We start from the raw sequence: 24,549 nt of genomic DNA, 5'->3' as shown, positions 1-24,549 counted from the left end.
TATAGAAAATTAAAATCGCATGCTCCACGAACTTAGCCATGCCAGTCTTACAAAATTTTAGTCTTTGTTGACGGAGAAAGGTTTTAATGATTTCGCAATAAAGAAGTTTTTTCTTCTTGTTGTAACATGATCTTGATATATTAGGTATTTTTTCGAGGGTTATATCGAGACATTTTACTTCATCAAACCAAGGTCTGTTTCTTGTACTAATCTTGCTATGTTGATTTGCTATGTGTTACAATTTATATTTCTGTTGTGGGTAAACACGGTAGCAAACGCGTAATGCACAACCTGCACATGCAAAGTGATGAGTAAATACTTAGTGAAAATGTTGAAGGATATAGAAACAAACAAATACTGCGGTTTTCCTGCACTAAGCTGTATTGATGAGTGTTGGCTCTGTGAGCTTCTCTCTGTTGCGGCGCCTCTGCTGTTGACTGCATCTGAAAACATGCAGTTAAACATTAAATTGGACTGAGTTCTGTTGATTATGAATTCATTATACATAGAAAAGATACTGATTCCTTTTTAATGACTCTGAGGGAAGCAAGTGACCGTGGAGTAGCATCACAAATTGCCCTGGAATGCCATAAATGACTGGGATAAGATTCCTTCCATTGTGAGTCCGACAGCTACTATTGTGATGCTTGCTCAGATTAATATTTTAATTTCTATACAACTAATTCTACTCTGATGACAAAATAGTTGATGACGCTATACGCTAGACAAAAAAATCTGTTTGCACATTTGTAACTTTGCACGCAAAGCGTTTGAAGTGGTGTTCTGTATCTGAGGTAAAAATAATGAACAACAGTGAAGTGAGCTTGGGGAGAGGTGAAAATTACCCAAGCATGACACATATGCTAACTAATCCGATGACAGCTGAAATTATTTGTTTGTTTAGTAATAGTATTAGGTTACCCTCCAAATAAAAGAAACTTAAGGTTGTAACACCCTATCAAACTGAAGACCAGTCAAGGACGAGATTCTTAGAGACGAAACTCAAGTTCAATTGAGCATTGAAAGTGGCAGGAAAAGCCGTACCTTCATCGATGCAATCATTTTATCATTAGCTTAAAGTGATTTAAGGAAACCATACTTTCTTTCTTTCGCCAGTTGTTCGTTACTTCTTTTCAACTGAGAGGACTGAGGATGCAATAATTATTTGTCTACAAATTCACAGAACCGTTGGGAAATATTCACATTTCTCAGGACATTTAATTTTTATCTTTTACCATATAACGATTTGTTTATTATAAAATCACCAAAGAATGTATTTAATAGAGTCTTCTACTAGTCCATCTCGTCTTTCCCTCTTTCTCTCTCTGTCGATCAGCTGACACCTCTCGCTGTTCATCTCCTCCTGCCTCTCTCTCTGTCCATCTCCTGGCCCCCTCTATCTGTTCATCTCCTCCTACCCCTCTCTCTGCCTGTCTCCTCTTGCCTCACTCTCTGTCCATCTCCCTCTACCCCTCTCTCTGTCCATCTCCTGCTGCCTCTCTCTCTATCCATCTCCTCCTACACCTCCCTCTGTCCCTCTCCTCCTGCCTCTCTCTCAGCCCATCTCCTAATACTGCTCTCTCTGTCCATCTCCTCCTGTCTCACACTCCGTACCTCCTACCCCTCTCTCTGTCCATCTCCTTCTACCCATCTCTGTGTCCATCTCATCCTGCCACACTCTCTGTCCATCTCCTGCTGCCTCTCTCTCTAACCATCTCCTCCTACGCCTCTCTCTGTCCCTCTCCTCCTGCCTCTCTCTCAGCCCATCTCCTAATACCCCTCTCTCTGTATATCTCCTCTTGCCTCACACTCTGTCCCTCCTACCCCTCTCTCTGTCCATCTCCCCCTGACTCATTCTGTCCATACTGCTCTCTCTGTCCATCTCCTCCTGTCTCACCCTCTGTCCCTCCTACCCCTCTCTCTGTCCATCTCATCCTGCCACACACTCTGTCCATCTCCTGCTGCCTCTCTCTCTATCCATCTCCTCCTACGGCTCTCTCTGTCCCTCTCCTCCTGCCTCTCTCTCAGCCCATCTCCTAATACCCCTCTCTCTGTCCATCTCTTCTTGCCTCACACTCTGTCCCTCGTACCCCTATCTCAGTCCATCTCCCCCTGACTCATTCTGTCCATACTGCTCTCTCTGTCCATCTCCTCCTGTCTCACCCTCTGTCCCTCCTACCCCTCTCTCTGTCCATCTCTCCCTGACTCATTCTCAGTCCTCCATCTCCTCCTACCCCTCTCTCTGTCCATCTCCTTCTGCCCCTCTCTCTCTGCATCTCCTCCTACGGCTCTCTCTGTCCCTCTCCTCCTGCCTCTCTCTCAGCCCATCTCCTAATACCCCTCTCTCTGTCCATCTCCTCCTGTCTCACACTCTGTCCCTCCTACCCCTCTCTCTGTCCATCTCCCACTGACTCACTCTCTGTCCATCTCCTCCTACCACTCTCTCTGTCCATACCCTCCTGCCGCACTCTTTGTACATCTCCTCCTGCCTCTCTCTCTGTCCATCTCCGCCTACCCATCTCTGTGTCCACATCCTCCTGCCTCACTCTCGGACCATCTCCTCCTGACTGTCTCTCTGCCCATCTCCTCCTGCCTCTCTCTATGTCCATCTCCCCCTACCCCTCTCTGTTTCCATCTCCTCCTGCCTCACTCCCTGTCCATCTCCTCCTGCCTGTCCATCTCCTCCTACCCCTCTTTGTAATCATCTCCTCCTGCCTCCCTATTTGTCCATCTGCTCTTACCCCTCTCTCTGTCCATCTCCTGCGGCATTTTCTGTCCATCTCCTCCTACCACGCTCTCTGTTCATCTCCTCCTGCTTCTCTCTGTCCATTTACTGACCCTCTCTCTCTGTCAATCTCCTGACCCCCTCTCTCTGTCCATCTCCTCCAACCCTCTCTCTGTCCATCTCCTCCTACCCTCCTCTCTGTCCATTTCCTCCTACCCCTGTCTCTGTCCATCTCCTCCTGCCTCTCTCTCTGTCCATCTCCTCCTACCCCTCTCTCTGTCTATCCGCTCCTTCTCCACGTGCCCATTTTCTCCTCCACCCTTCTTTCTCCATGTTACCATTCCCACCTCAATAGGAGGCCGGTGGTTCTTAACTCCACACTATTTCTTTCCTGATTGTATCTAGTATGCTTACCAAATTAGACTGAAATCGTTCCAAGAGTTAAGCATGAGTTAGTTACCTGTGACTTTGCTTGCGTATGCACATGTCAAATATATTTCACATACATTTAAATCATTTCACACGTATTTGTGCACATATATTCACTTGTAGGTGTAGTCAATTTCATGCCTCAGTTACATTTCCACGCAGCTGAACGTGTATGAAGTCATGTCTTCTAAACTATATGTCGTACAATGATAGCATTTTGCGGTACATTCAGTGGGTATATGAGACTGCTGTATGCGAAATATGTTGCAAATAGAGTTAGAAGCAAGGAAGTAATAAACTGAAAGGTCATGCATGATGTAGCAGTTTTTCATGCACCTCAGTGTTTATGATGTCATATCTCCTGAAATGTTTGTGGTACAATGATATAATTCTGCTGTTACATTGACTGGTATATATTACTACTGTTTGAAAAATGTGTCGCGAATACAGAACGTAGTAAATAAGCAATACGTTAAAACGTCATGCTTCATGTGGCTGTTTTACTGCATGTAAATGGAAAATGTAATAAGCGATAAAGTTTTTTCCTTTCATCATTAAGTGGGGGCTGTCAGCGAGAAAAAGTTTCGTAAGGGTTTAAAATTGTGTGTAATTTTCGTGAAAGTCACTAAGTGCTATCGTTCTCAAATACTGGGTGAACAAAGTATGGGTACTCGAGTGTCGTGGGTTACTCTCACAGCGATTCTTCCCAAACAGTAAGTGATACGTGTATCAAGTTTTGTTGAAACCGGTTATGTGGTTTAAGATATGTGAAACATACATGTATACAAACATACGAACATTCATTTTTACAAATGTATGGATGTATGGATTCAGTGCTTATCTGGTTAAAACACAGGCTACATACCGCGTTAAGTTATTGAATTAACAGGTGCTCTATTACAGTAAATTTAAATATTTCACAAATATTTAAGTTTTTATTGAGGCCACTCTTTGCATTCCCATCCAAATTAGATTTACCTTGCTGCGTAACTGGTTTGGGAATTACTGCGATAAGTAAAGTAATTATCAACAAGAATGTTGGTTTCAACTATACAGTGCTTTGTAAAGAAAGGTCATGCTGGATGTAGTATGGCTTTCGCTTTATACAGCATACGAAGCTGCTTAAGCACATTGTAATGGGATGACTGACCGATAGTTTCGCGTATAATCTACATCACTGCCTGACCTTTTCTTTTTTCGACATACATTAATGGTTGCTAGATGAGATAACAGTGTAAAGTAAAAGAAAAAGTAGAGTGGAAATCATACCTTAAACCTTTGTTTGAAATTTTAAACCACCAAGGCTTACACATTCAGCCGTACAAAAGCAGTAGACAGAAAACAACAAAAAGTATTTTCTTTGTGTCTTAGAGTTGGTAGCAACTCGTCGTGAAAATGTGTTTGATTTTGGGCAAACTGTCCATCATATTTCAAAGGTAACATCATGCTGTAGCAAGAGAGGTGCCTGTAGGTGCGAAGGATAGAGAAAACGTTCCCAATTAGGCAACTAAACCCGCCCTTCGGGATCTCCCAGCCATTGGTATCATACGACTTTACTACTTACTTTACTGTCTCGTTAAATTTCAATATAATGGTAGTATATGTCATTAAAACGTGCAGAACACTTACGTGTTTAATTTAATAACAAAATTAGTACAAGCTAGTGAAATAATTTATGGTATTGTAAGATTTTTATGAGATATTAGTCTATGTAATCGATAACAAAAATATGGAAGCGCCAATAAAAAGCCGATAGATGTGGCCGAGCGGTTCTAGGCGCTTTAGTCTGGAACCGCGCGACCACTACGATCGCAGGTTCGAATTCTGCCTCGGGCATGGATGTGTGTGATGTCCTTAGGTTAGTTATGTTTAAGTAGTTCTAAGTTATGGGGGACTGATGACCTCAGATGTTAAGTCCGATAGTGCTCAGAGCCATTTGAACCATTTGAACCAATAAAAAACACTGCTCATTTTTTACAAAACACCTCCAGCTACATACTTTTAATCAAAACACAGCTCACAAGTCGGCAAGGAAATTATAAACTTGTGGTCATCTTAAAAGGGAACTGTTTTGCAGCGGTATAAGATCGGTCGCTACCCAAATCTGACGAGTCAAACCTCAGGTAAATCCGATTGTACATTTACGCTCACCTCGCAATGAAGAGTTTTATTCTCAACAAGGAGTCTTAGCTCGCAGACTCTGTTAGGAATTAGAATTTCGGAATTTTGTGAATAATGCTTTCCACACTGCACACCATCCTGCTTGTAGCAGGAATCCGTGACGAATCGTGCAGTTCTTCCTTGATCTTCTTAATGCATATCATCAACCCAATCTGGTAAAGATCTCAGACCGTCGGAAAATACTGTTGGTCGAATCGTGCAACATCTAGATTTGTCCGGAATTCAGATGTGACAGCGAGTCGATGTTGCACTGTTTGGGAACGTGAGTGCAGGTACGCTCGCCGTCAAGGTTCTGGTCGACTAGAAGACCGCCAGAAGCGAGGATCGCCGTCTTCTGCACCAGTCACATCTTGTCCCCTCCACATCGATGCTTGCCATCCTAGAGCATGTAATAGTCACGTGAAAACGTTCTGTGTCATCCCGCATCACTGATCGGAGACTAGGGGCAATCGGACTAGGGAATTACCGTCCCATGCGTATATTGCCTTTAACAGACGACTTAAACGGCTGCGTTTGGAGTGGTGCCTTGACTGGGAAGCATGGACTGCTGATGAACGGCGTCGAACTGTTTTCAGCGATGAATCGCGGTTCTGCACTACCCCAGATAACCATCGTTGGCGAGAGTGGCTGCGACCCGGGAAGAAGCCCCATTCTTCCGAAGTTTTTCAGAGGCACAGCAGTTTACTCCTGGGATCATGGTGTAGGGAGACATCGATTATAACCTCAGGTCACGGCTGGTAGTGACTGAGTCAACTCTGACGACACAACAGTTACTCACGGTTAATCCTATATTCTCATGAGTTACCTCTCATACAACAGTCTCGTGGTGCTATTTAGATCAGCGCAGTTCTCGGCCACACGTCTGTAGGAACTGTCTTCGTGATGTTGAGGTACTCCTGCGGCCTTCAATATCGCCTGATCTGCCCCCTTTAGGACATGTGTGGGACCAGCTCGAACCTCAACTCCGTCCAAGTGCCAGTATCCGGGGCACAATGGACCAATTACAACAGTTATGTGCCAACTTGCCTCAATAGAGGATACAACAATTTTATGATCCCCGTTCAACTGGTCACTGCTAACTTCATACTGCTCAGTGAACTCATACTGCCAAGTTCTTTATAAGTTTGGGTAGATGTTGCAATTACTGAAATAATATCACACTTCTCAGCCTGTGTAGTTTTATTTCGTTTCCTTCGTCGATTCTGCGAGCTTCACATTTTTGTCAGACAGTGTAGAATGCGACAATTAGTGCAAGTATGATAACCATAAAAGTAGCGTAATATGGTAGAAACGAAGGTAGGCAGCTGGGGCAGGTCAGGAAGAGACTGGCAGCGAGCAGCTGTAGTGCACGTATTGTAAACGCCAGTGTTGGTCACGGGATTGGCACAGGTAACTGTCTTTCTTTCGCATGGTCGTGCAGTTAGCTCCATCAGCAGGACGTTTGTCTTCGTTTTTCTGGCTGGCTTTCCTGACTGTTTGAGTCGTCACACAAGAGAAACTAATGGAAGAAGCCATCTATCGTCTGTCTGCGGTGGTGTCTCATAAATGTAGATGAAAGTGGGCAGAGTCGCACGTGCGTGGGACCCCGCTGCCCACATGCATCTTATGCAGCGGAACACACAGTACGAGTACTTTATGAGTGAAGCGAAACACAGAAATGCAGAATCACCTTTCTGTAAGAGGACTGAACAATAAGGCAGTGGAACTTTGCAGCAACATATCTTGTTATCATAGCAGTGGTGTCTTTAGATGCCTGTAATGAATATTTAGTACCATAGTTTCGAGAAACTTTACTAATTACTAAGTAGAATAATGAAGCACAATTACAGGGTCCAGTCACATTACTGTGACCACCGAATATGTTCGACGTCCACACGCAATAACTACTCACAGATGGCAGGTAGCAGCACTAGCAGTGGAGGGTATATAAAGCGACTAAAAAGTGTAGAAGTGGCCACAATTGAAAGATGGTGTAGGAGACTTTATTCCTATGATAGGAGTGTATTTCTATTTCATAGTGGCGCATAAAAACTTAGTTATAGTTAGATAGCTAGGTTAAAATCATAAACGGAAAAGTGTGCGATAAAATGCAATTATGTATCTTGCCATCTGAGAATTGTATCTGATCAGTGTAAGGATCACGATAGCTGGCTTCAAAATAAATAAACAAATAATTTCGAGTCAGCGGTTTCCGATTACTTCTCTCCATCTATGGCTATATATCTTACAAGTAGAGGTACCCAGCATTGGGATCGATTTTTTGAAACTATTTATACTGTGATGTAAGTTAAGATCCCCGGTACCTTGCACTGCAATCATTAGCCCTAGTGGGCCCTTGTATGCGAGCAATTGACGAAAACAATCGGAATCTTGCATGACTCTCAGTATTATTAAAAAAGTAATACGATAATAAATGTTTGTATGGTGTAATCGATAGGGTAAGGCCTTTATGTGCAGAAGGTTGTGGTTACACATCTAGGCTAGTATTATAACTTTTTCCATTTCTAAATTTTTAGCGAATTGACTTTGATCATCGTTTTTATGGAATTAATTGGTTTAAATGTAATTTTTTATTTCTATTCCTTTGCCACATCATTTTAGTGATCATATAAACTTCTTAATTTGCTCTCATTTTTCTTCCTATCATTCTTTTTCCGCTTGAAATCTTTATTTATGTGATTTCAATTAATTTTATGTATTAATTTTGATTCAATTTCTTTCGTTTCATCATCCTGTTTTTTCGTGTATGTTACTGTAGACACTGTTTGTATTCATTTTGCTTGAATTTCGTTTTACTTATAATCACTTCTTTCATTTAAATTTTCTCCTGTGCTATTTTTTTCATAGAGCAATAGGAATTTAGGCTATGTTTTGTATGACGATTACCATAAAAAATTACACATCTTCTAACGAAAAATACATTTTTGACACCTTTACACAGTCAAGATAAATAGATTTGTCTTTCGTTTTTTAGCTGATAGATAGCCATTTTCAAATATTTAACTATAATAATAGAGAAATATAATTATATTCACATTCACAAAAATTCCGAGCGGAAAAAGAAAGATATAAAGCAAAAATGACAAGGAATGAAAAATTAAAAGGAAGGTCAGCGTTGGCCGTAATATTGATGGTTTATTGATAGCAAAATCGATTTTCAATCACATAGTGGTCATCTTCAGTGCTGTGGTGTACAAATTAAACTCATAGACACTGGTATCAAGTTATCAGTAACCAAAACTGAGAAGCGATCACAATAACTCACAATGAGTTATTGTGATCGCTTCTCAGTTTTGGTTACTGATAATGAGTTATTGTGATCGATTATCAGTTTTGGTTACTGATAACTTGATACCAGTGTCTATGAGTTTAATTTGTACACCACAGCACTGAAGATGACCACTATGTGATTGAAAATCGATTTTGCTATCAATAAACCATCAATATTACGGCCAACGCTGACCTTCCTTTTAATTTAACATATATGGTCGTAGTGCACACAGCACACCATGGAGTCGCCATTCAATAAAGAATGAAAAAATTCATACGACGATTAAAATGGTGTAATAAAGGAACAGAATTTAAAAAACTGCATTTAAACCAATTAACTGAATAAAAATAATGATCAAAGTCATTTAGATACAGATTTAAAAATAAAATAATGGAAAGTAGATTCGAACCCACAACCTTCTGCATGCGAAAGCTTTCCCCTATCCGTTACACCGTGCAACTAAAAGAGAAGCTAATAATTTTTTATCGTTATTGAGAATCACGTAAAATTCCGATTTTTTTTCGTCGATTGCTCGCAAACCAGAGCCCTTCAGGGTGAATGGCTGCAGGGTGTGATGCCTACACCACCGTGTGATCGTTTCAAAAAGTCGATCTCACTGTTGGGTTCAAAATGACACTGAGCACTATGGGACTTAACAGCTGTGGTCATCAGTCCCCTAGAACTTAGAACTACTTAAACCAAACTAACCTAAGGACATCACACACATCCATGCCCCAGGCATGATTCGAACCTGCGACCGTAGCGGTCACGCGGTTCCAGACTGAAGCTCCTAGAACTGCACAGCCACACCGGCCGGCTCTCACCATTGGGGACCTCTCCTTGTTAGAGGGAAGCTTTTGGCGAGATCCATCTTCTGGTAATGTTATGTAGAAACAAATTTTACGTTTTAAACTACAGTGCATACCTTCAGTACCTGTTCTACAAAAATTAAGTAACTCATATTTAATCATTTTCTGAATCTCATTACGAAACCATTATCAACTGCACATCTTTCTCTACAATCACACATCGCAAAGGAAAGCAGTTTTTTTTTATATAAAAAGGGTGAGTAAGAGAAATACTATCTTGGTTGGCTATCAGACATCCTGCGTGGAACAGCTAATTGATCTGCTGTTGCAAGGGAGCTTGTTTTCATGAAGTAATACCATTAGCTCGATCAACGCAAATATTCCACTACGTGAAACCAGCGACCTCTGTACAAAACCTCGTGGCTTATCAGAACTTTTCAACGCTGACTTTACTTCCTTGTGAAGCAATTTTGCCATTTGTGAAACTAATTAATGAACCAGAAGCTTTAAATGTTGATATTGTTTTCAGTGTGAAAAACAGTAACTATGAAAAGAGATGATTAAGAGTTTATATCGCAGATTAATTAACAAGCAGCCGGCAATAAGACGTGTAATGCATGTGTGACAAAATGCGCCATCATCTGGCCTATTTACGCATTTCAATATTAAACTTCAGCACTATCAAATTTAAGCAAAAGTCTTGTTATCTCGTGGAAGTACGAGAGAGAAAGCTTCATCAACAGGATACCGAAATCTTACCCCTTAAAAACTGATGGCATCAGCTGTTGGGATTAAGTTTTCCTATATAGGTGTGACTTATATGTTGACACAGTAATGATAGGATGGGTCAAAAAAAAATTTCTGGTTCCATTTCACATTGTAATGGCCTTTATCATGCAAATGTTAACACAGTAATACATCATACATTTTTAGTTATTAGAACTGAGGGCACATGGAAAGATTTCTTGGAAGTACCACATTGCAGATCTTCTGCACGAGTTCTTGCTACTACAACCCATGTTAGATTAATCTCCGCTGTCTCTGACGCTGAAACGTAAGATCTAGTTTATACTGAGGCGGCAAAAGTCATGGGATACCTCCTAATATCGTATCGCACCTCCTTTTGATGGCGTAGTGTAACAACTCGACGTGGCGTAGACTCAACAAATCGCTGGACGTCCCATGCAGAAATATTGAGCCACGCCACCTCTATGGCGGTCCATAATTGTGAAATTGTTGACGGTGCAGGATTTTATGCATGAACTGACCTCTCGATTATGTCCTATAAATATTCGATGGGTGGCCAGACCATTCACTCGAATTGTCCAGAATGTTTTCCAAACTAATGGTGAACAATTGAGGCCTGGTGAGATGGCGCATTGTTACCTGTATAAAAAATCCATTTTTGGGAGTATCAAGTCCATGAATGGCTGCAAATGGTCTCCAAGTAGCCGAAAATAACCATTTCCAGACAATGATCGGCTCAGTTTGAGCAGAAGACCCAGTCCATTCCATGGCAACGCAGCCCACACCATTATGGAACCACCACCAGGGTGCACAGTGCCTTGTTGACAACTTGGGTCCATGGCATCGTGCGGTCTGCGCCGCACTCGAACTCTACCATCAGCTCTTACCAAGTAGAATCGGGACTCGTCTGACCAGGCCACAGCTTTCCAGTCGTCTAGAGCCCAACCGATATGATCAGAACCCCAGGAGAGGCGCTGGGGACGGTGATGTGCTGTTACCAAAGGCAGTCGCGTAGGTCGTCTGCTGCCATAGCCGCTTAACTCAAGATTTCGCCGCACAGTGGTAACAGACAAGTTCGTCGCACGTCCCACATCGATTTCTGCGCCTATTTCACTCGACGTTGCTTGTCTCTTAGCACTGACTACTCTACGCAAACGCCGCTGTTCTCGGGTCATTAAGTGAATGCCGTCGTCCACTGCGTCGTCGGTGGTGAGAGGTAATATCCGGAATTTGGTATTCTCGGCACACTCTCGACACTGTGGATCTGGGAATACTGAATTCCCTAACGATATCCGAAACTGAATAGCCCATGCGCCTAGCTTCAACTCCCATTCCTCAAACGAAGTCTGTTAATTCTCATCGCGCGCTCATGATCACGCCGGAAACCTCTTCAGATGAACCACCTGAGTACAAATGACAGCTCCGTCAGTGTAATGCCCTTTTATACATAGCGTACGCGATACTACCGCCATGTGTACACAGCGCTGTCCCACTACTTTTGTCACCTCAGTATATTTTGCGTACTTTCACTCTGTTATCTCCTACGGTATCATATTTTGGGGCAACCAGGAATATTCTTAGCCCAGAAAAAGGTGGTAAGATTTGCGGTTTCAGGTTGCGAACTTCGCTTAGACCGTTTATCACGGTTCTCGGAATTCTAACTCTGCCATCCTTGTATACAAACTTCATCAAGGGATTTCTTGCGTGCAGTATTGATTCAGTCAGCGAACGCAGCAGATCTGAAAAATTTGACTGCCAAACCTTCAGTCTTCAAACCAAACTTAAAGAACTTCTTTGTGGCACACTCTTTTTTTTTAATCGGGAGTACCTAACAGTACTTGCGAACCTTTTTTTGTCTGTGCTGCGCTGTTTATTGATAGGCGCTCTCATTATTCTTTTTTATTTATTAAATTTTAAGTTACATTTATTTGCAATTTTTCTGATCGCCCTTCCTTAAACTACGTGCCGCCTCGTTCCATCACCAAACAGCTTTAATCGCGCCGTCCCAGGGAACCGTATAAAAAAATTAAAAAATAGAGACGTGTCTTGTGGACCGGTCTCGTACCACGATTTGGCCACTCATTCAAGTTAGCATGAACAAGAAGCAGGATGCTTCTTTCAATACCTTGGCGACGAATTGTTGTACTATCTTTACCTTCATGATGAGTAGGCTGCGGATCCTCCCGTCTTCCAAGGTGAAAACAGGCGTATACACAGGGCTGCTTGCGTACGTTTCTTCGCCCGCTAAATCACCCGATTTTAATCCCATAGAAAACATATTGAACTATTTTGAACAGGTGATGACACTTAGCAATCAGTAACCCCGCAGTTTGGTAGCTCTGTGGACTCTAGCCACCAACGAGCAACTTCAGCTGAATGTGACATACCCCACTGAACTGAGACTAGAGGCGATCTAATATGGTGTTAGCGTGATGTTACCTGGGGTATGGGGTGACTAATGTTTTGTCCGAGGTTCTTAGATATACACTGGTGCCGACTGAAATTCCATCACCAAGAAATCAAATAAAGATATTTTACTTACTATGCGTATGGGGTATAGTAGGATATAGTATGGATTCAGGAAGCTCTGTTCCAGAGAACATGTAAATCATCATACGCGACGCGGATACTTTTTGCTCTGCACGATCAAAGATAAAAATACATTTGGAAGTAACTGATTTTGTGACGGCAGACTGAAGATGGGCCAACATCATAGTAAAAAACTTCTTCTCGTGTTTCCTTTATTTTCATGAATACATTACCATATACGTCACGAGCTTCTTAAATCTTACCCCTGACTAGATTGAAAGTGTTTTGAAGAAATCGGAGTGGGGATTACTGATACTGCTCGACAGCAATACACAGTGACCCAAAAACGATTTGCTATAGGGAGGTTGTGAATAAATTCACCGCTTTTTTTGGGGTTTCAGAAGAAGTTAACAACGCTGTTGTGCAAAATTTAAGGACGGAAGTAATTTTCGCATCTTTTGTCTCTGCGAGGTAACGTAGCTAGATGAAACGAGGACCATAAATGGAAAGAACTGCTACAGTACAGTATAGTACAGAACGTAAATGAAAGAAATATGCAAGGAGGAGAACAGAAATGACACTTTTATTCATAGACAATAATTACACTGAAGTCACTACAATTCATGATGGTCTCCTGGACATTAGAAAAGGCGGGAAATTGTGTTCTTAATAGGATGTGTGTCCATTACTGAGGACAATGCATTCTCTAAACATGCTCCCACGCTGGCTACGACGTTGGTAAGGAGTTTTTGTGGAAGGCCGCTCCAGTCCTTCACCAGCGTGGTTGGTCATTGGTGCATGTGGGTGTCCTGCAGTCTGTCTCCCGAACGCATCCTACATGTGCTCGATGGGATCAAGTCAGGGGGAACGGACAGGCGATTCAGTTCGCCGAATATCCTCTCCTTCCAAGAGTTCCTTCAACTGCGCAGTTTGGTGAGTTCGCTCATTGTCATCCATAAAAATGAAACCAGGACCGAGTGCACCCCTGGAAAGTCGAGTGCTAGTAATAGTGTTCCATAGATTTCGTGTTTGTTTTGAACACAGCCAGAGAGAGTCCCTTTAGTCAGCCATAGTGCCAGTAGTGCTAGTGTTTGTTTTGAGTACAAATGGCTATGACAACTATGGGACTTAACATCTGAGGTCATCAGTCCCCTAGAACTTACAACTACTTAAACCTAACTAACCTAAAGATATCACACACATCCATGCCCGAGGCAGGATTCGAACCTGCGATCGTAGCGGTCGCGCGGTTCCTGACTGTAGCGCCAAGAACCGCTCGGCCACAGCGGCCGGCTTTTGAATACAGTCCAGAGACAGGTAGTGCTATTTTCATTGTTTTCTACAACAAGTGTCTAATAACCACAGTTTAGTCAACTATCAGCCGCCTTTAGTGAATTAGCAGTCCAGTTAAAAGTTGATTAACTCTCTACAGTAAATTGATTCCTTAGGATGGATAGGATGTGTGACTGCTATGTACGGACGCAGGAGGAGCTGGCCACTGTTCGCGAACAGCTGAGCAGGTTGATGGCTGCGGTCAGCTGTCTTCAGGCTGCTGCCTCGAAGTGTAGCGGCAGTGGGGAGTCTGGTGCGTCGCATGGTACACTCCAGGTGTTACATGCTTCACCCACTGTCCCTGCTGTCGAGACATCTTTGCGCGTACCGGGCGCGGTTGGGCCACCCTTTCCCCAAGGGGAGTGGCGGGTTCAGCGGCGTTCGCGGCGCACGAGGCGGAGGGTCAATGTGGAGGCTGGCCGTGTGGCTTCCCCCGCTCTGCCTGTGAGAGGACATGTGGCCGCTCCTTCAGCAAGGTCCGAGCAGGCACACGGGGGGAGGGCTTTATTAGTGATTGGGAGCTCCAACGTTAGGCGGGTGATGGAGCCCCTTAGGGAAATAGCGGAAAGGTCGGGGAAGAAGACCAGTGTTCACTCTGTCTGCTTGCTGGGGGGTCTCATCCGAGAGGTGAAGGAGGCCCTGCCGGCGGCGATAGAGAGCACTGGGTGCACCCGACTGCAAATTATTGCTCATGTCGGCACCAATGACTCCTGCCGTCTGGGTTCAGAGGTCATCCTCAATTCGTACAGGCGGATGGCGGAGTTGGTGAAGGCGGAAAGCCTCGCTCGCGGGGTGGAATTTGAGCTAACTATTTGTAGTATCGTTCCCAGAACCGATCGCGGTCCTTTGGTTTGCAGCCGAGTGGAAGGCTTAAACCAGAGGTTCAGACGATTCCGCGGAGATCTGGGGTGCAAATTTCTCAACCTCCGCTATAGGGTGGAGAAATGTAGGGTCGCCCTGAATAGGTCAGGCGTGCACTACACCACGCAGGAAGCGGCTACAAGGGTAGCGGAGTACGTGTGGAGTGCACATGTGGGTTTTTTAGGTTACAGAATGATGTGTTGGCAAATGTGCCAACACCTTGTAGATAGAGGAGGCCGAAATGCACGCTATCTAACGCAGACGGGCGTGAATTCTGGAACAGGATAAGTAGTGAATTCTAATAAGAAAAGTATGCAGCTCCTCGAATACTTAACTTTTATTCCTTGTGTGAATACATACGATAACTATCAAACTATGTAAGGCTAATGGCGCCTTGCTAGGTCGTAGCCATGGACTTAGCTGAAGGCTATTCTAACTGTCTCTCGGCAAATGAGAGAAAGGCTTCGTCAGTGTAGTCGCTAGCAAAGTAGTCGTACAACTGGGGCGAGTGCTATCTCGTATCTCGAGACCTGCCTTGTGGTGGCGCTCGGTCTGTGATCACACAGTGGCGACATGCGGGTCCGACATGTACTAAATGGACCGCGGCCGATTTAAGCTACCACCTAGCAAGTGTGGTGTCTGGCGGTGACACCACATTCCTCCCCCGCAAATCGGCGAACGGTCGTGTTATAAGGCTTCCGCCCGCTGTGGGGAGGACCCCATGTTGACGTATGCGATGAGGTGGGGAGCCTAACAACAGGCGAGGCTGTGCCACCCGCACCCGGCCATTCGGTCCGAGGGGAGCTAGGAAACGCCTGAAAACCTAGTCCAGGGTGCACGTCAACATGCGGTGTATGCGCCCGTAAAGAGTCAGGAGGGGCCGAAGGGTCGACCTCCATCGCGCCGGGGTACCCGACGCGCGATGACATCATGTGGTCCGGAGCGGGCAAGAGTTCCATGGCGGAGGACGGCTGGTCACGGGAAGCGATCGGCGGCGCGTGACCCAGGGAGGCGCTTGGCGGCTGCAGCGAAGCGTCGAATGCGGGCGGCGCCGGCGGGAGAACAGGCGGCGGCTGCGGCGGCTGCGGCGGCGCGTCGCCATGGGGCAAATTGGAAGGCATCGTCGGTAACACCTGGGGATGAGGCGAGCCAGTAGATGGGTCCCCAGGGCGCTGACCGGACGGCACCGTCGCTGAAAGCAGACGGGGAGCGGCAGAACCCGTGCGACGACAGAGGCGCAGCTGATTGAGATGCCGACGCACCTCACCAGAGGCCCCCAAAACCAAATACATCGCGCGGCCGAGGCAGCGAAGAATGCGCCCTGCGAGCCAACGCCGTGAACCTCGATAGTTGCGATAAAATACAACGTCGCCTGGAACAAAAGCAGGATTCTGCCGCTGCACAGGAACCTGATGCGGCGGGTGCAGCAAAGACATCAAGGTTCGATGAGGACGACCGTGGAGCAACTCAGCCGGCAAGCGACCATCTCGGGGCTGAGAGCGATACGAAGACAAAAAGAGCACGGGCAAATGCCGGGATGGTTCCTCTCAAAGAGCACGGCCGACTTCCTTACCCGTCCTTCCCTAATCCGATGAGACTGATGACCTCGCTGTTTGGTCTCTTCCCCCAAACCAACCAACCAACCAACCAAAAAGAGCAACAACGTGTCCTCCCGAGAATGCGACTCTTTCAACTTTAACATCTGTGACTTGAAAGTCCGGACCAATCGTTCAGCGGCACCGTTTGACTGAGGCGAAAACGGCGCGGATGTCAGATGTTGAATACCATTGGCCTGGCAGAATGACTGAAATTCTGCGGACATGAATTGTGGGCCATTGTCGGAAACAATAGTCTGCGGAAGACCTTCAATGCAAAAGATAGCAGACAACGCTTGGATGGTTGCAGAGGACGTCGTGGAAGACATCCGGACAACAAAAGGAAAATTACTTAAGGCATCTACCAGAACCAACCATCGAGCATTCCAGAATGGACCAGCAAAATCGATGTACAAGCGTTGCCAAGGGGAAGTGGCATGTGGCCATGCAAAGACTTTCCGCGGCGGTGCGGATTGTTGTTCGGCACACGCCATGCAAGAAGAACACATATTCGTAATCGCAGCATCGATTCCGAACCAAGTACAGTGCTGACGAGCAAGTTTTTTCGTTCGCAATATACCCCAATGTCCTTGGTGAAGAAGCCGTAAGACAGAGGACTGTAACGAACGTGGGACCATGACTCTGGACTGATCATTATCAGAACGCAACAACAAAACACCACGTCGTACAAAAAGTCTCTCCCTGTGAGCAAAAAATCGGCGAACCAACGGATCCTCGATCCGAGACTTTGACAAAGGCCATTGCGTAGCAACAAAACGCAAAACGGTAGCAAGGACAGGGTCAGCAGCTGTGGCTGTAGCTACATGACGAAAATCAATCGGAAACGATTCGACCACTTCATCGGTTTCCGAATCAATGAACATGCAAGCAAGTTCGGAAGAATCGAATGCTTTATCCTCAGCAACAGGCAAACGGGACAACGCATCGGCGTTTCCGTGCTTAGCAGTGGACCGATACAAGATATCGTAGCGGTACTGCGAGAGGAAAATAGACCAGCGAATGAATTTCTGCGCTGTACGCGGAGGTACAGGCTTGTTCGGATGAAAAAGGGATGTCAAAGGTTTGTGGTCTGTGATGATGGTAAAGTGACGACTATACAAGAAATCATGGAACTTAGTAACACCAAATACGAGAGCCAAAGCTTCTTTCTCTATCTGGGAATAATTTCGTTGCGCAGTTGAGAGCAATTTGGACGCAAAGGCAATAGGGCGATCATGCGAGCCAACTTTGTGCGCAAGCACAGCACCGATCCCGAAATCCGATGCATCTACCATCAACAAAAGGGGTTTCTGGGGATCGAATGGCGTAAGGCAAGTATTAGAAAGCAACGCCGATTTCAACTGGCGAAAGGCGCGTTCGCATTCCGTCGTCCAGACGAACGGAACACCCTTACGGCGTAAGCTATGAAGCGGAGCTGAAATGGAAGAGGCATTGCGCAGAAAGCGATGATAATAGTTAATTTTACCCAACACACTCTGTAGCTGTTTCACATTCTGTGGCGAAGGCAAGTCCTGTATGGCACGGAGGTGCTCAGGACTGGGATGTATGCCTTGGGCATTGATGACATGTCCCAGGTATGGTAAGTCACGAGCAAAAAACACACATTTGTCCTTCCGCAAGCGAAGACCATTTTGTCGCAATACCTGAAATAATGTTCGTAGGTGTGCTAAATGCTCGTCGGCCGTCTTTCCGGAGATCACAATATCGTCCAGATAGTTCGCAGCAGTAGGGACCGACGCACAAACAGTTTGTAAATATTGCTGAAACAATGCAGGGGCGGATGCACACCCGAATGGCAGTCTTTTGAATCGGTACAAACCAAGATGCGTGTTAACCACCAAGACGCGCTGGGATTCGGCGTCCACTGGGATTTGCAAGTACGCATCTGCTAGGTCCAACTTGGAAAAGTATTTACCGGGCACAGTTTATCAAAAAGATCTTCCGGGCGGGGTAAGGGAAAAGTTGCAGTCACTAGTTGTGGATTCACTGTTGCCTTGAAGTCCACACAAAGTCTCAGTTTGCCGGAAGGTTTTGGCAAAATTACTAAGTGTGAGGCCCAGAGAGAAGCTTGCACACGTTCAATTACACCCTGTGATTCTAAATCGTTTAATGTTCTTGCGACCTCATCACGCAATGCGTGAGGAACATTGCGCGCTCTGAAAAATTTCGGTTGCGCGTTGACTTTCAGTTCCAAATGTGCTTCATAGTTTGTAGCGCAACCAAGGCCCGGTGCAAAAATGTCTGCAAATTCTTCACACAGACGAGAAACACTGTCTGAAGGCACAGTCTGATTCACTGATAGGACCTGATTTACAATAGACACGTTAAACAACTGAAATAAATCTAAACCAAACACGTTCACTGCAGTAGAAGAACGAAGAACGTAAAATGACAAGTTTTGTTTGTCCCTTGTATGTTGCAAGAAGAGTGCACTGTCCTAACACAGGGATCTGCTGTCCTGAATAACTTTTTAACTGAACATTTGCGGCACGCAACGGAGGTTTGCCCAGTTGTTTGTACGTGTCGTGATTGAGCAATGAAACTGCAGCTCCGGTATCGAGCTGGAATGGTATGACCTTGCCATTAAAGTCCAAATCTACAAAAAGTTTATTGTCCTGCTGACGACAAGAGCGACTGTCTCGTGCAATTTGAACTGATACAGGTACAGAATCACTTGCTAATTGACGTGATTTCCGGCAACGTCGACGCACTGTATTGGTGGGACGAACACAGTCACTGTTAGAGAAAGTGGCACTGGACGGGGTGGAAGTAACTACATGAATGTCCATGGGCGAAGGTCCACGAGCCTGAGTGTCCTTGGTTCGATTCCGGCGCGAAGCAAAGGGCCTGGAATGGTTGTGATTGTCTGATCTGAGCTTTTTCTGGCAAACACTTTGAAGATGTCCTTTCTTATTACAGAAAAAGCAAATAGCTTGGCGTGACGGGCAATTTGCACGCGAATGTCTAGTAGCACACCGCGGGCATGATTTCACTGCATTTGTGTGCTGGCGCGGCACACCTGGGTTAGAGCGTGGCGTCAGCAGTGCGGACGTGTGCGAGGGCAGTTGACCGGGCCGCGCTGCGCGCCCCGGTTAATGTGACACACGGCCGGCGAAGTTTCAAATGAGTCCTGAGCACAGTCAAGCGTGTCTTGTCTAATATGTCTATCACTTGCTGAAGGGAGGGATTAACTAGTTTCAAAATTTGCTCCCGTATACGAACATCAGAAACGTTCTGTGCAATTGCATCACGTACCATTGTATCTGAATAAGGGAGTCCACATTCACACTCAAAAGCACACTCCCTTGTAAGGCCTTGCAAAGTTGCAACCCACTCCCTATTAGTTTGACCGGCCGTACGTTTTGTACGAAAGAACGTATACCTTTTTGCAACTACATTAACTGTTTCTTTGAAATAGGCGTCCAATGCCGACAAAATTTCTTCGTAGGACAGAGTTGCTACGTCGCGTCGGGGAAACAATTTCACTATCACACGGTATGTTTGCACGCCGACACAAGACAATAAGTGAGGCTGCCGCTCGTTACCTTGAATTCTGTAGGCGGCGAGATGAAATCCAAACTGGCGTGACCACTCAGTCCAGGTCTCTTGCTGTGCATCAAAATTGCGAAACGGCGGTGAACTGCATGTTGTGGCTGCGGTAGCGGTGAAGCGGCGGCTGCCGCATCGGTTTGAATGGCACGTTGACCCTGGACGAGCTGTCCAAGGGCATCCAATAACGCCTGCGTCTGCTGATTCTGCAAGCGATAAAATTCGGACAGTACATCGGGAGATTGTGGCGAAGCCATGACACAAGTAAATGTAAGCAATTACAAAGAACACGTTTCCGTCGTCGCCAATGATGTGTTGGCAAATGTGCCAACACCTTGTAGATAGAGAACGCCGAAATGCACGCTATCTAACGCAGACGGGCGTGAATTCTGGAACAGGATAAGTAGTGAATTCTAATAAGAAAAGTATGCAGCTCCTCGAATACTTAACTTTTATTCCTTGTGTGAATACAGCATTCTTGATGAGACAATTCATACGATAACTATCAAACTATGTAAGGCTAATGGCGCCTTGCTAGGTCGTAGCCATGGACTTAGCTGAAGGCTATTCTGTCTCTCGGCAAATGAGAGAAAGGCTTCGTCAGTGTAGTCGCTAGCAAAGTCGTCGTACAACTGGGGCGAGTGCTATCTCGTATTTCGAGACCTGCCTTGTGGTGGCGCTTGGTCTGTGATCACACAGTGGCGACACGCGGGTCCGACATGTACTAAATGGACTGCGGCCGATTTAAGCTACCACCTAGCAAGTGTGGTGTCTGGCGGTGACACCACACAGAATTCCCTCCCTAGGCCCGACAAGACGCCTCCATGACGCGGCAAGGTAGGAGTAGGCAAAATGCAACAGGGAATAACAATATTAATGTGCTAATATTAAACTGCAGGAGCGTCTATAGAAAGGTCCAAGAACTGCTCTCATTAATTAACGGTCACAATGTCCACATAGTACTAGGGACAGAAAGTTGGCTGAAACCATATGTAAACAGTAATGAAATTCTAAACTCAGATTGGAAAGTATACCGCAGAGACAGGCTGGACAGTGAAGGTTCAAAAAATGGCTCTGAGCACTATGAGACTTAACATCTATGGTCATCAGTCCCCTAGAACTTAGAACTACTTAAACCTAACTAACCTAAGGACATCACACAACACCCAGCCATCACGAGGCAGAGAAAATCCCTGAACCCGCCTGGAATCGAAGCCGGGAACCCGGGCGTGGGAAGCGAGAACGCTACCGCACGACCACGAGATGCGGGCTGGACGGTGAAGGGGGAGGCGTCTTTATAGCAATATGAAGTGCAATAGTATCGAAGGAAATTGACGGAGATCCGAAATGTGAAATAATTTGGGTGAAGGTCACGGTTAAAGCAGGCTCAGACATGGTAATTGGATGTCTCTATAGGTCCCCTGGCTCAGCAGCTGTTGTGGCTGAGCACCTGAAGGATAATTTGGAAAATATTTCGAGTAGATTTCCCCACCATGTTATAGTTCTGGGTGGAGATTTCAATTTTCCAGATATAGACTGGGAGACTCAAACGTTCATAACGGGCGGCAGGGACAAAGAATCCAGTGAAATTTTTTTAAGTGCTTTATCTGAAAACTACCTTGAGCAGTTAAACAGAGAACCGACTCGTGGCGATAACATATTAAACCTTCTGGTGGCAAACAGACCCGAACTATTTGAAACAGTTAACGCAGAACAGGGAATCAGCGATCATAAAGCGGTTACTGCATCGATGATTTCAGCCATAAATACAAATATTAAAAAAGGTAGGAAGATTTTTCTGTTTAGCAAAAGTGACAAAAAGCAGATTTCAGAGTACCTGACGGCTCAACACAAAAGTTTTTCCAAGTACATATAGTGTTGAGGATCAGTGGACAAAGTTCAAAACCATCGAACAATATGCGTTAGATGAGTACGTGCCAAGCAAAATCGTAAGAGATGGAAAAGAGCCACCGTGGTACAACAACCAAGTTAGAAAAATGCTGCGGAAGCAAAGGGAACTTCACAGCAAACATAAACATAGCCAAAGCCTTGCAGACAAACAAAAATTACGCGAAGCGAAATGTAGTGTGAGGAGGGCTATGCGAGAGGCGTTCAATGAATTCGAAAGTAAAGTTCTGTGTACTGACTTGGCATAAAATTCTAAGAAATTTTGGTCTTATGTCAAAGGGGTAGATGGATCAAAACAAAATGTCCAGACACTCTGTGACCAAAATGGTACTGAAACAGAGGATGACAGACAAAAGGCCGAAATACTAAATGTCGTTTTCCAAAGCTGTTTCACGGAGGAAGACTGCACTGTAGTTCCTTTTCTAGATTGTCGCACAGATGACAAAATGGTAGATATCGAAATAGACGGCAGAGGGATAGAGAAACAATTAAAATCGCTCAAAAGAGGAAAGGCCGCTGGACCTGATGGGATACCAGTTCGATTTTACACAGAGTACGCGAAGGAACTTGCCCCCCTTCTTGCAGCGGTGTACCGTAGGTCTCTAGAAGAGCGTAGCGTTCCAAAGGATTGGAAAAGGGCACAGGTCATCCCCGTTTTCAAGAAGGGACGTCGAACAGATGTGCAGAACTATAGACCAATATCTCTAACGTCGATCAGTTGTAGAATTTTGGAACACGTATTATGTTCGAGTATAATGACTTTTCTGGAGACTAGAAATCTACTCTGTAGGAATCAGCATGGGTTTCGAAAAAGACGATCGTGTGAAACCCAGCCCGCGCTATTCGTCCACGAAACTCAGAGGGCCATAGACACGGGTTTCCAGGTAGATGCCGTGTTTCTTGACTTCCGCAAGGCGTTTGATACAGTTCCCCACAGTCGTCTAATGAACAAAGTAAGAGCATATGGACTATCAGACCAATTGTGTGATTGGATTGAAGAGTTCTTAGATAACAGAACGCAGCATGTCATTCTCAAAGGAGATAAGTCTTCCGAAGTAAGAGTGATTTCAGGTGTGCCGCAGGGGAGTGTCGTAGGACCGTTGCTATTCACAATATATATAAATGATCCTGTGGATGACATCAGAAGTTCACTGAGGCTTTTTGCGGATGATGCTGTGGTGTATCGAGAGGTTGTAACAATGGAAAATTGTACTTAAATGCAGGAGGATCTGCAGCGAATTGACGCATGGTGCAGGGAATGGCAATTGAATCTCAATGTAGAAAAGTGTAATGCGCTGCGAATACATAGAAAGAAATATCCTTTATCATTTAGCTACAATATAGCAGGTCAGCAACCGGAAGCAGTTAATTCCATAAATTATCTGGGAGTACGCATTAGGAGTGATTTAAAATGGAATGATCATATAAAGTTGATCGTCGGTAAAGCAGATGCCAGACTGAGATTCATTGGAAGAATCCTAAGGAAATGCAATCCGAAAACAAAGGAAGTAGGTTATAGTACGCTTGTTCGCCCACTGCTTGAGTACTGCTCAGCAGTGTGGTATCCGTACCAGATAGGGTTGATAGAAGAGATAGAGAAGATCCAACGGAGAGCAACGCGCTTCGTTACAGGATCATTTAGTAATTGCGAAAGCGTTACGGAGATGGTAGATAAACTCCAGTGGAAGACTGTGCCAGAGAGACGCTCAGTAGCTCGGTACGGGCTTTTGTTGAAGTTTCGAGAACATACCTTCACCGAGGAGTCAAGCAGTACATTGCTCCCTCCTACGTATATCTCGCGAAGAGACCATGAGGATAAAATCAGAGAGATTAGAACCCACACAGAGGCATACCGACAATCCTTCTTTCCACGAACAACACGAGACTGGAATAGAATGAAGAACCGATAGAGGTATTCAAGGTACCCTCTGCCACACACCGTCAGGTGGCTTGCGGAGTATGGATGTAGATGTAGATGTAGAAAGATGTACATGGGGAAGGAGTACAATAACGTCGGCCGGTGAGTGTACCACCGAGCGAGGCGGCGCAGTGGTTAACACACTGGACTCGCATTCGGGAGGACGACGGTTCAAACCCGTCTCTGGCCACCCTGATTTAGGTTTTCCGTGATTTCCCTAAATCGTTTCAGGCAAATGCCGGGATGGTTCCTTTGAAAGGTCACGGCCGGTTTCGTTCCCTAATCCGAGCTTGTGATCCGTCTCTAATGATCTCGTTGTCAACCGGACGTTAAACACTAAATCTCCTCCTCCTCCTCCGGTGAGTGTACCGTGTTCGAAGATTTGGAGGTCAGCACGCCGATGCAACATTATGTTTCGCTATATCTTAACACATGGACCATTAAAATGATCATATTCGATAGTATTCCTGGGTGTATTATACATTTTCACTTCTCGCCATTGAGAGTACGTCCAGAATAACTACTCAGACTGAATCTACTCTCGTCCGAGACGAGCACGAGACCGACCTCCTCGTTGGTGCAGTTCCTAAAAAAATAGTAAAAACGAAGCAGTAAAGAATAAGTCCCTTTGCTCTTGGCACCATAGCAAACGATGGCGTCGATGTGCGGGTTTC

General features: G+C 45.1%; 1 protein-coding gene across 1 annotated transcript in view; it reads left to right on the top strand.

The window, feature by feature from the left end:
• The window catches only part of LOC126470119 (alpha-aminoadipic semialdehyde synthase, mitochondrial), a 287,313-nt gene that overhangs the window by 40,105 nt on the left and 222,659 nt on the right, over window positions 1-24,549 (top strand). The window lies entirely within an intron of this gene.

This window comes from Schistocerca serialis, chromosome 3 (assembly GCF_023864345.2).
Source record: "Schistocerca serialis cubense isolate TAMUIC-IGC-003099 chromosome 3, iqSchSeri2.2, whole genome shotgun sequence".
NCBI classification, from domain to species: domain Eukaryota; kingdom Metazoa; phylum Arthropoda; class Insecta; order Orthoptera; family Acrididae; genus Schistocerca; species Schistocerca serialis.
This window is presented reverse-complemented; position numbering and strand designations above follow the sequence as displayed.